The 7,955-nt window shown below is 55.0% G+C and overlaps 1 long non-coding RNA gene across 1 annotated transcript in view; it reads right to left on the reverse strand.

Annotated features, from left to right (window-relative positions):
- Positions 1-7,710: 7,710 nt before the first annotated feature.
- The window catches only part of LOC106735821 (uncharacterized), a 5,147-nt gene continuing 4,902 nt past the window's right edge, over positions 7,711-7,955 (reverse strand). Inside the window, exon 3 of the long non-coding RNA XR_001371034.2 lies at positions 7,711-7,828. This is a non-coding gene — a long non-coding RNA (uncharacterized LOC106735821). The remainder of the gene's footprint in view (positions 7,829-7,955) is intronic.

A 7,955-nucleotide genomic window follows, 5' to 3' on the forward strand; every position in this document is an offset into this window, starting at 1 on the left:
CTGGGCCTTTTGTCCCCATTCTGGGCCCCCCCTCTGGGGTTCAGGTCTCATGGTAGCACTGAAACCGCCCATGAGGCTGCCATTGGGGTCTCTCTCTGGTTTCATCTTCAGTTAGAGGCTCAGAGAGGTAAGATGACCCACCCCAGGTCACACAGCAACTCGGGGTGTGACTCAACCCTTCCTCCCTCTGTATTTGGGTACCGTAAGCAGCTCTGCCTCCCTCCTTCCCCTCCAGTTCAGCCAGCGTGTTTGCAGCTGGGATATCAGGCCTGCCCTGTGTGGCCTTGACATGCACACCCCATGTCCGGCCTGGCCCCGCCCACTGCCCTGGCTGGGCCACGAGCCCTGCGCCTGGTCCCACATGCCTCAGGGATGAGCTGCAGGAGTGTGACCAGGCCCAGCTGACACGTCTCAGAGCAGATGTGGGGCTGCCTCCCACGGGTCCAACCAGCCTCGGCCAAGTCCCAGCCTCCCCCTCCCGCAGAGCGTGGTACTGGGCCTTGAGGGCAGAGCAAGAGGCCAACAGGGACTCTGAGATGCTTAGAGATGGGGGTGGGAACGGACTCAGGCTGGACCCGGGGCCGAGGCCTCGGTGCTCACAGAGGGGAAGGAGGCCGGTTCTGGGCTGGTAAGCAGCCTACCAGCCTACTGCAGGGATCTAACAGGCAAGCAGTGGGCTGGAGGTGGTGATCAGTACTTACCACTGCTCGGCCTCAGTTTCAGAGAGGCGAGAGGGAGTGGTGGGGACTGGGGCACACGCCTCATCTCAGCTAAGCATAGTCCCCTGGGAATAGCCAGGTGCAGCCAGATCCTTGGGCACACTGATTCCCCAAACACAGGTTTTATGTAGTATCTGCAGATTTTTAAACGTTGGTTCCATTCTTTTTAAAAACAACTCTGCATGAGCCAGTTGGTGTGGTGGTTAAGGGGGCTGGACTGCACACAGTCTACTGCGCAATTCGAGTCCTGGACCCAGAGGGTTGAAAAACACTCCAGGCACTTGTGCTTGTGTGCCCAAAATTCCAAGAGGAGAATGGGAGAAAAGGGAGTGGCCATCCTACCAGGGTACTTTCTCTCCCTTCCTCTGTCTGTCTCTCTCTCTGGGGAGAGCACGCACCCTCTAGCAAATTTAAAAAAAAAAAATCTGCAAGGACAAAACCAAGCCCCGTCAAGGGCCGGTTCCACCCCCCAGGCCTCCAGTTTGCAGTCTGTCTGGCCCTGTGGAGTGGCCAGAGAAGAAGCACGTCACAGACAGATCCAAGGCAGGATCCAAGGGCTGGGCGGTGCCAGGACCCAGCGCCAGCAGCTCCGAGGGACTGCAGAGGTTCCTACCATCTGGTCCCCTTGTCCAGCCCACGCCCAGCCCTCCAGCTGGCTGGGGTGGGAGGGGACTGGGCGGGGACTGAAGTCTCCTTCCCCACATGGGAAGCAGCTGTGGACGTGTCTGCCAGGCGGATCCCAATTCTCTCCCATGCCCTGAGTCTGCAGCCCCAGGAAGTAGGTGACTCCTCTTATGTCCCAGGGTGTCCCCAAAGCCCGCTCCTTGCTCCAAGCTACATGCTTCCACAAGCATGTTCCAAATTCTTGCCACATCCCCGGGGACCAGACTGCAGATAAGAAAACTGAGGCTCAGTAGTGCGAGAAGCGATCAACCCAGGGTCTTACGACCAGTACCCAGAAGGGCTGGCCTTACACCCAGGCCTCACGTGCTAGAACACTGGGGCCTCACTCTGTCTCCCCTGCTAGAACCCACCCACACTCCGAGCTCATCTGCAGTCTGTCTCCTGGTGTATTCAACAAGCAGCGAGGCCTCGCCCAGGCGCAGGCACCCAGACAGGAACACAGAGGGTCCAGCACAGGCGCTCCTGTGCTGCTTGTCGAATGAATAGCTCACTCTCTCCCCAAAGCCGACGACCCCCTCCATACCCAATCTGGGACCTCAACCTCTGACCACCTATCTGCATGCTTCCCAAAGGCCTCCTGGATGACCCTCAGGCATTCTCCAAATCATCATACCCAAAGCGAATGCAGCAACTTCACCCCCAGCCAGTCCTCTGCCTCAGTGGCCCCTCCTGCAAAAGGCTCCCAAAGGCCGAAGCCAAAGCATCATCCTTAATGCCTCTCCCTCCAGACCTCCAACCCGAAGGGTCGCCAAGGCCTACAGGTCTCATTCTCAGCGTTCCTCAAATCTATCCACCTCTCACCTCCTCCGAGGCTGCCGTGCCAGCCCATCTCATCACTTTCACCCGGCAACTTCCTCCTGGCTGGTTCCCCTGCATGGCCACCTCCAGTCCCCAAGCCCAGCTTCCCACAGCAGCCCGGGAACATCTCACCCGGTTTCCTGCAGCTGCAATAGCAGCTCCCTTCACCTGGGAAGTCCAAACACCTTGGCCAGCCTTACCCTGTCTCCGTGCGCGGCACCATCGAGCCAGCCTGAGCAAAGCTCACTTCTCCAGGCCAGCGTCCCCTCACCTCCGAGCCTCTGCACTAGCTGTTCCTTCTGTTGCACGTTCTTCCTTCCTCTCATCGTCAACTCTTTCCTAGACTACTCTGCAGATGCCCTTTGGGGTTCAATGGGCCTGTCACTGGCTTTATCCACCTTCCCTGACCACCTGAGTCTGGGGATCTTAGGAACCCCAGGAAGTTCTCCAGCACCCCCCCCAAACCCTCACATAGCTCAGGCTACAGTTGCAGGAACCAGAAACCCCTGCAGATACTTGAGGCAGAAGGGATTGAATACAGGGAACTGGGTCCTTGCAAAATCATCAGAACAGCCTGGCAAAACTGGTCTTTTGGGGAACCTCCATGGTCAGTCAGGGTGGAGGGGAACCAGAAGGTCACCAGGCCATCATCTCTAGACACCCCTAAACTGTAACTGGACACCAGATGTTGCTCCAAGAAAACATTCCATGACCAAGGCAAAACCAAGATGGCTTCCACTTCCGGACCTCTCAGACATCTGACCAGCGAACTACGAGCACACAGAACCGTAGCTGCAGGGGGGATTACTGTTAGTGATGTCAGGTGCCCTTGACCCTGAACACAAGGCCTCAGCATCCAGCACCCTGGGCTGGATGTAAGCCTCAGATTCCCAATTGAGGTTGACCAGACTGTGACCCGCGGAGGGGCCAGGGTTGCCTTGTAGAGCTCTGGCTCGCCAGCACTTCACACAGGCCTGGGACAAGAAAATTATATAGTTAAGCAAAAATGCTAACAGGAAGAAATGACAGGGCTGGCCCCGTAGCTCTGGAGTTAAGGGAGCGAGGTCCCATGTGGCTGCAAGGTTCAAGCAGTTTGAATCTTGGCCCCAGAGGTTTAAAAAATATGCAAGGGGGCCGGCAGGTGGCGTGGAGGTTAAAGGCACTGGATTCCCACATGGCCAATCACCGTTTGAGTCCCGGACCTGGTGGCTTGCGTTCTCGCTTTCCCTTCTTCTCTCTGTAACTGTCTGGTCAAATTTAAATAAATAAATAAAAACAACAAATGGAATTAAATAAATAAATACTTTTTTTTTTTAATGAGAAAATGCAGGTACATATATGGGTGTGGCCCAACCCCCAGCAGGATGGAGAGATGGAGGAAGAGGAATTGCGGCGTGACCGGGCCTTGCTGGGAGTACTTCCTCCCTTTCCTTCTCTCTGTCCCTCTGGAAGCACACATGCCCTCTGGAAATTTTTTTTGAATGGAATCTGTCCAGCTTCGAGCTCTAAGCACTTACCGCTGTGGTTAAGGCTGCATTGCCTGTCACGGTACCTTCTGGCATTCGGAAGTCACTGAGTTGTGCAATGAACAAATGAACACACTAGTGCCCCTCCTCTGGGGACCCGCGGCCCCTTCTCAGCCGCCTGGACCACCCTCCACCCCCTGCCAGGCCTGAGGTTCTCTCCAGGCCAAAGCTCAGAGTAAAACGTGCTCTTTACACTGCACTGGGACGCTCCCAGGGACTGTGGGTGACTCTTAGGCACCACCCTCACCACCCCCATAAAATGGGTGACTTTTTCTGTTTCTGATTTTCTGGAAATATGATTCATGCTTTCACTAAAATTCTAAGCTCCCAAAATTTGATAATCTGCTGCATCAGAAGAGGACCTGGGCTCTCCCTGCCATCCCGACCTCAGTTCAGACCTATGCTGTGGTGGGGATTTGTTCATGCACCATCCACTCACCTGCCCAACCGCCCACTCTCAGCCACCTGTCCATCTACTCCCTCACCCACCCATTCATTATCTCAGCCTCCACTCCCCATCCACCCACCCTTCTATTTCTCTCATCCGCCCACCCACCATCCATCCATCTACCCACCCATTCATCCATCCACTCATCCATCCACCTGCTCTCCCATCCACTCACTCTCCCACCCACCCATCCATGCATCCACTCGTTCTGCCATCCATCCACCCATCCATCCACCCATCCATTCAGACACCCATCCATCCGTCTACTCACCATTCATCCATCCACTCATTCGCCCACTCACTCTCCCATCCACCTATCCTTTCACCCATCCACCCACTCATCCACTCACCTGCTCTCCCATCCACCCATCCATGCATCCACTCACTCTGCCATCCATCCACCCATCCATCCACCCATCCATCCATCTACTCACCCATTCATCCATCCACTCATTTACCCACTCACTCTCCCATCCACCTATCCTTTCACCCATCCACCCACTCACCCATTCACCCACTCATCCATGCATCTAACCACCTGTTCATCCATCCACTCACTCATCCATCCACCCACTTTCCCATTCACCCATCCATTCATCCACACATGAAATCACCAATCCATCTACCCACTTATCCATGTATCTGGTGATTCATCAAGCCATCTATTAAGTTGTCCATTTTTCATTTATTAATTTATTTATTCATTTAATTATAAGTTTATCTTTCGCTCATCCATCCATAATTCACAATATTCAACCATGAAATCATCCACACTATTCACCTCACAATTGGTCATTTGTATCTGTTGTATTCAACTGTCCATCATCTGCCTGTTCATTTATCTCCTACTGTTTCTCATTCAGTCATTATTTCAGTTGTTCATCATTTCATTGATCTCTCCGTCCACTCCCGCCATCTATAATCAGTTCCCTTATCCATCCACCCATGTACCCAGCCATTAAATCGCCCAGTTGACCATCCACCCATCTGTCAAAGTGTCACTCATCCTTCCACCCCTTAAACACTCCATCCACCCATCCTACTCCCTCTACCGGAACCAAAAGATGAATCACAACTGGTCCTACCCTGTGTTCCTCACTGACTGATGGGAACAGATAGGCACAGCCAGGTGGAAAATATTAAGAAGTCTGTGAGCACTCCAGGCTGGTGCCCTCGCAGGAGGAGACTCGGGTCCATCCGGAGGTTCAGAGAAGGCTCCTCGGAGGAGGCTGGCATCTAAACCAGTCTCATAAAGACAGGGTCAGCAAGCAAGCTCCCCTAGACACCCCAGGGGTGGCTCACAGAACCCGTTCACCTGGAGGCCCACTGAGCTCGCTAGCACGTTAAAAACCCAGGGGGTCTGCAGCAAGCCTTGGCATTGGTAAGCCCAGGAACTCCTGACTCACTAGACTAGGGTACCCTTTCCCCACACCCATCCTGTTATCCCTGAGAATTGTGTCCTTCAGGTCCCCATTTGGGAAATGCTCGTCTGGTCCAGACTTGTTTCCACAAACAAGAAAACAAAGTTCCACAAACAGTCTCTGCCTTCGTGAATTCCCATCTAGTGGCTTCCGTGTTTCCTCCTGACAGCTGAGGACAGTACATGGCACACAGTAGGTGCTCGGTAGGTATTTACCAAAAGAACGGTGGTGGGAAAGGAGTCACTCCCAACGATCCTGGCTTTTAAGCCCTCCCGCTCCCCAGCACCCCTGGGTGACCTCAGCCAGCACCACAACTCCCAGTGAGGAGTGGCGATCATCCCAGCGAGGACAGATGGAGGAGGCACATGCCGAGACTCGGCTTTGCCGAGTAGCTGGGTCTACCCCTGCCACGTTCTCAGCCCAGTGTGGTTTCAAGGCCCGATAGAGACCTGGAGGCCGCAGTGAGCCTTCGAGGCCCAGGCTGGTACCTGGAGGCCGCCTGAGTAATTTCCCAGCGTTCCTGGCCCGCCCGCTGGGGCATGGACTGGAAATTCCCTATAATAGTTGCTAATTAAATGATTCCTGCTCCTCCTTTTACTGCGGCTCCCGCTCTCCCTTACTCAGCTCCCTGAGCGCCTCCAGGATCCTCCGCAAAGAAGTCTGACTGGTTTGGGGAGGGCTGGGCTGCCGCTTCCCCTTCCCGCCACCCACCTGCCCGCCCGCTGCCCTGGCACAGCCCATCACAGGCTCTGGGCCGGCGTGCCAGGAGGTGTGGGCCAGGCAGCTCTAGAACTCAGGGCCACAAGCCCACGCAAGATGAAGGGACCCCCTAAGCCCCTCCCCAGCCCGAGCCCAGCCCTTGCACAATCCCACTCTTTGTTCCGGAGATAGCCACGGGGATGAGCGGATGCACTTATCTGATGGGGCCCGCAGACTCCAGACAGTCCCGGGGCCTGCTTGTTCCTACTCAGTCTTTGGGCTCCTCTCTGCCAGGCGACGGTGCCCACTCTTGCTCCATTCAGGCACATCCTCGCCCTCCTTCCGGTCGGTCGACCTTTGTTAGACACTTCCTGCGTGCCCAGCCCTGAGCTGGGTGCTGGGGACACAGAGACAAGTGAGACAAAGACCCTGCCTTCTGGCGCCCACAGCCTGATGGGGAGAGGGCAGACACTTAGAAAGACAATGGTCCCCATGCCACGGGTGAACCTCAGAATCATGTGGAGGGACAGAAACCCCCAAAAGAACACACTTTATGATTCCACTGGTAGAAAATTCTAGAGAATACCAACTCACCTACAGCGACGGAAAGCTGACAGGCCATTGCCTGGCTACGGCAGAGGGCAGGTGGGTGTCAGCTGAGTGATTTACAAAGGATGCAAGGACACCTTCGGGGTTGATGGGCATGTGTGCATTATTGGCTGTGTGTGTGGCTTCACGAATGTACACAAATGTCAGGACTGGTCAGAGCGTACACTGGGCTGTGTGCAGGTCCCTGCATGTCTGTGAGAAGCCGATAGAGCTGCTGGGTAAGACAAGGGCTGGGAGGCAGTGTGTGCCATGTGGCAGGAAGGTCATGGGAGAATGCTTGAGGGTGGTCAGGGAAGGCTTCCTGGAGGAGGCAGCTGTTGAGCAAAGTTTTTGGAGATGAAATAGGAAAGAAAAGAGAATGGCGCTGAGTTCCAGACGCCTGGGTTCAGATCCTGACTCCTGCATTCACACAGAGCTATGTGACTTTGGGCAAGTGACTTCACCAATCTGAGCCTCGGTTTCTTTTTCAGTAAAATGGATTCTATAATAATTTACCTCCTAAGGCTGGTGGGAAAATTGAATTGGGGAAAGCACGTGGCCTCGCATTTCATGGTCACAGCATCAGCAAAAGCCTGGGGCAGGAGAGGAACAGCAGCAAGGACGTCTGTGTGGGGTCAGCAAAAACAGAGCAGAGAGGTGGCAGAGCGGGGCCACAGGAGGACCTCAGGGACGAGGGCTGCAGGACACCCGGGCCCTGGTGAGGGCTGGAGCTATGTCCTGAGGACCGGGGGGCCGAGGCCAGCTTGGAAGCAGCGGAGTCTCATCACCAAGGTTCTCCTTTAATAAGATCACGCTGATGATTACATTGATACATTTTAATGTCAGCTGAGGAAACAGACTTGAGCAGAGGCTTGCGCCCAGGTCCCACGGCGTCACACGGCTGGCAGGGACGTGACCTCTTGTCCTCCCAGCGCCTCTACAATCCTGCAGGCGGAGGAAGGGCTTCTATCTGGAGCACTTGCAAGCCTCCCGTGAGGGAGAACTCACCCTCAACTGTTGACAGGCCTTCCTGTAGGGCCCAGTTAAGAGGGGCCTCTCAGACTGGACCCCG

This window comes from Tupaia chinensis, unplaced genomic scaffold (genome assembly GCF_000334495.1).
Source record: "Tupaia chinensis unplaced genomic scaffold, TupChi_1.0 Scaffold000049_1, whole genome shotgun sequence".
NCBI lineage: Eukaryota > Metazoa > Chordata > Mammalia > Scandentia > Tupaiidae > Tupaia > Tupaia belangeri.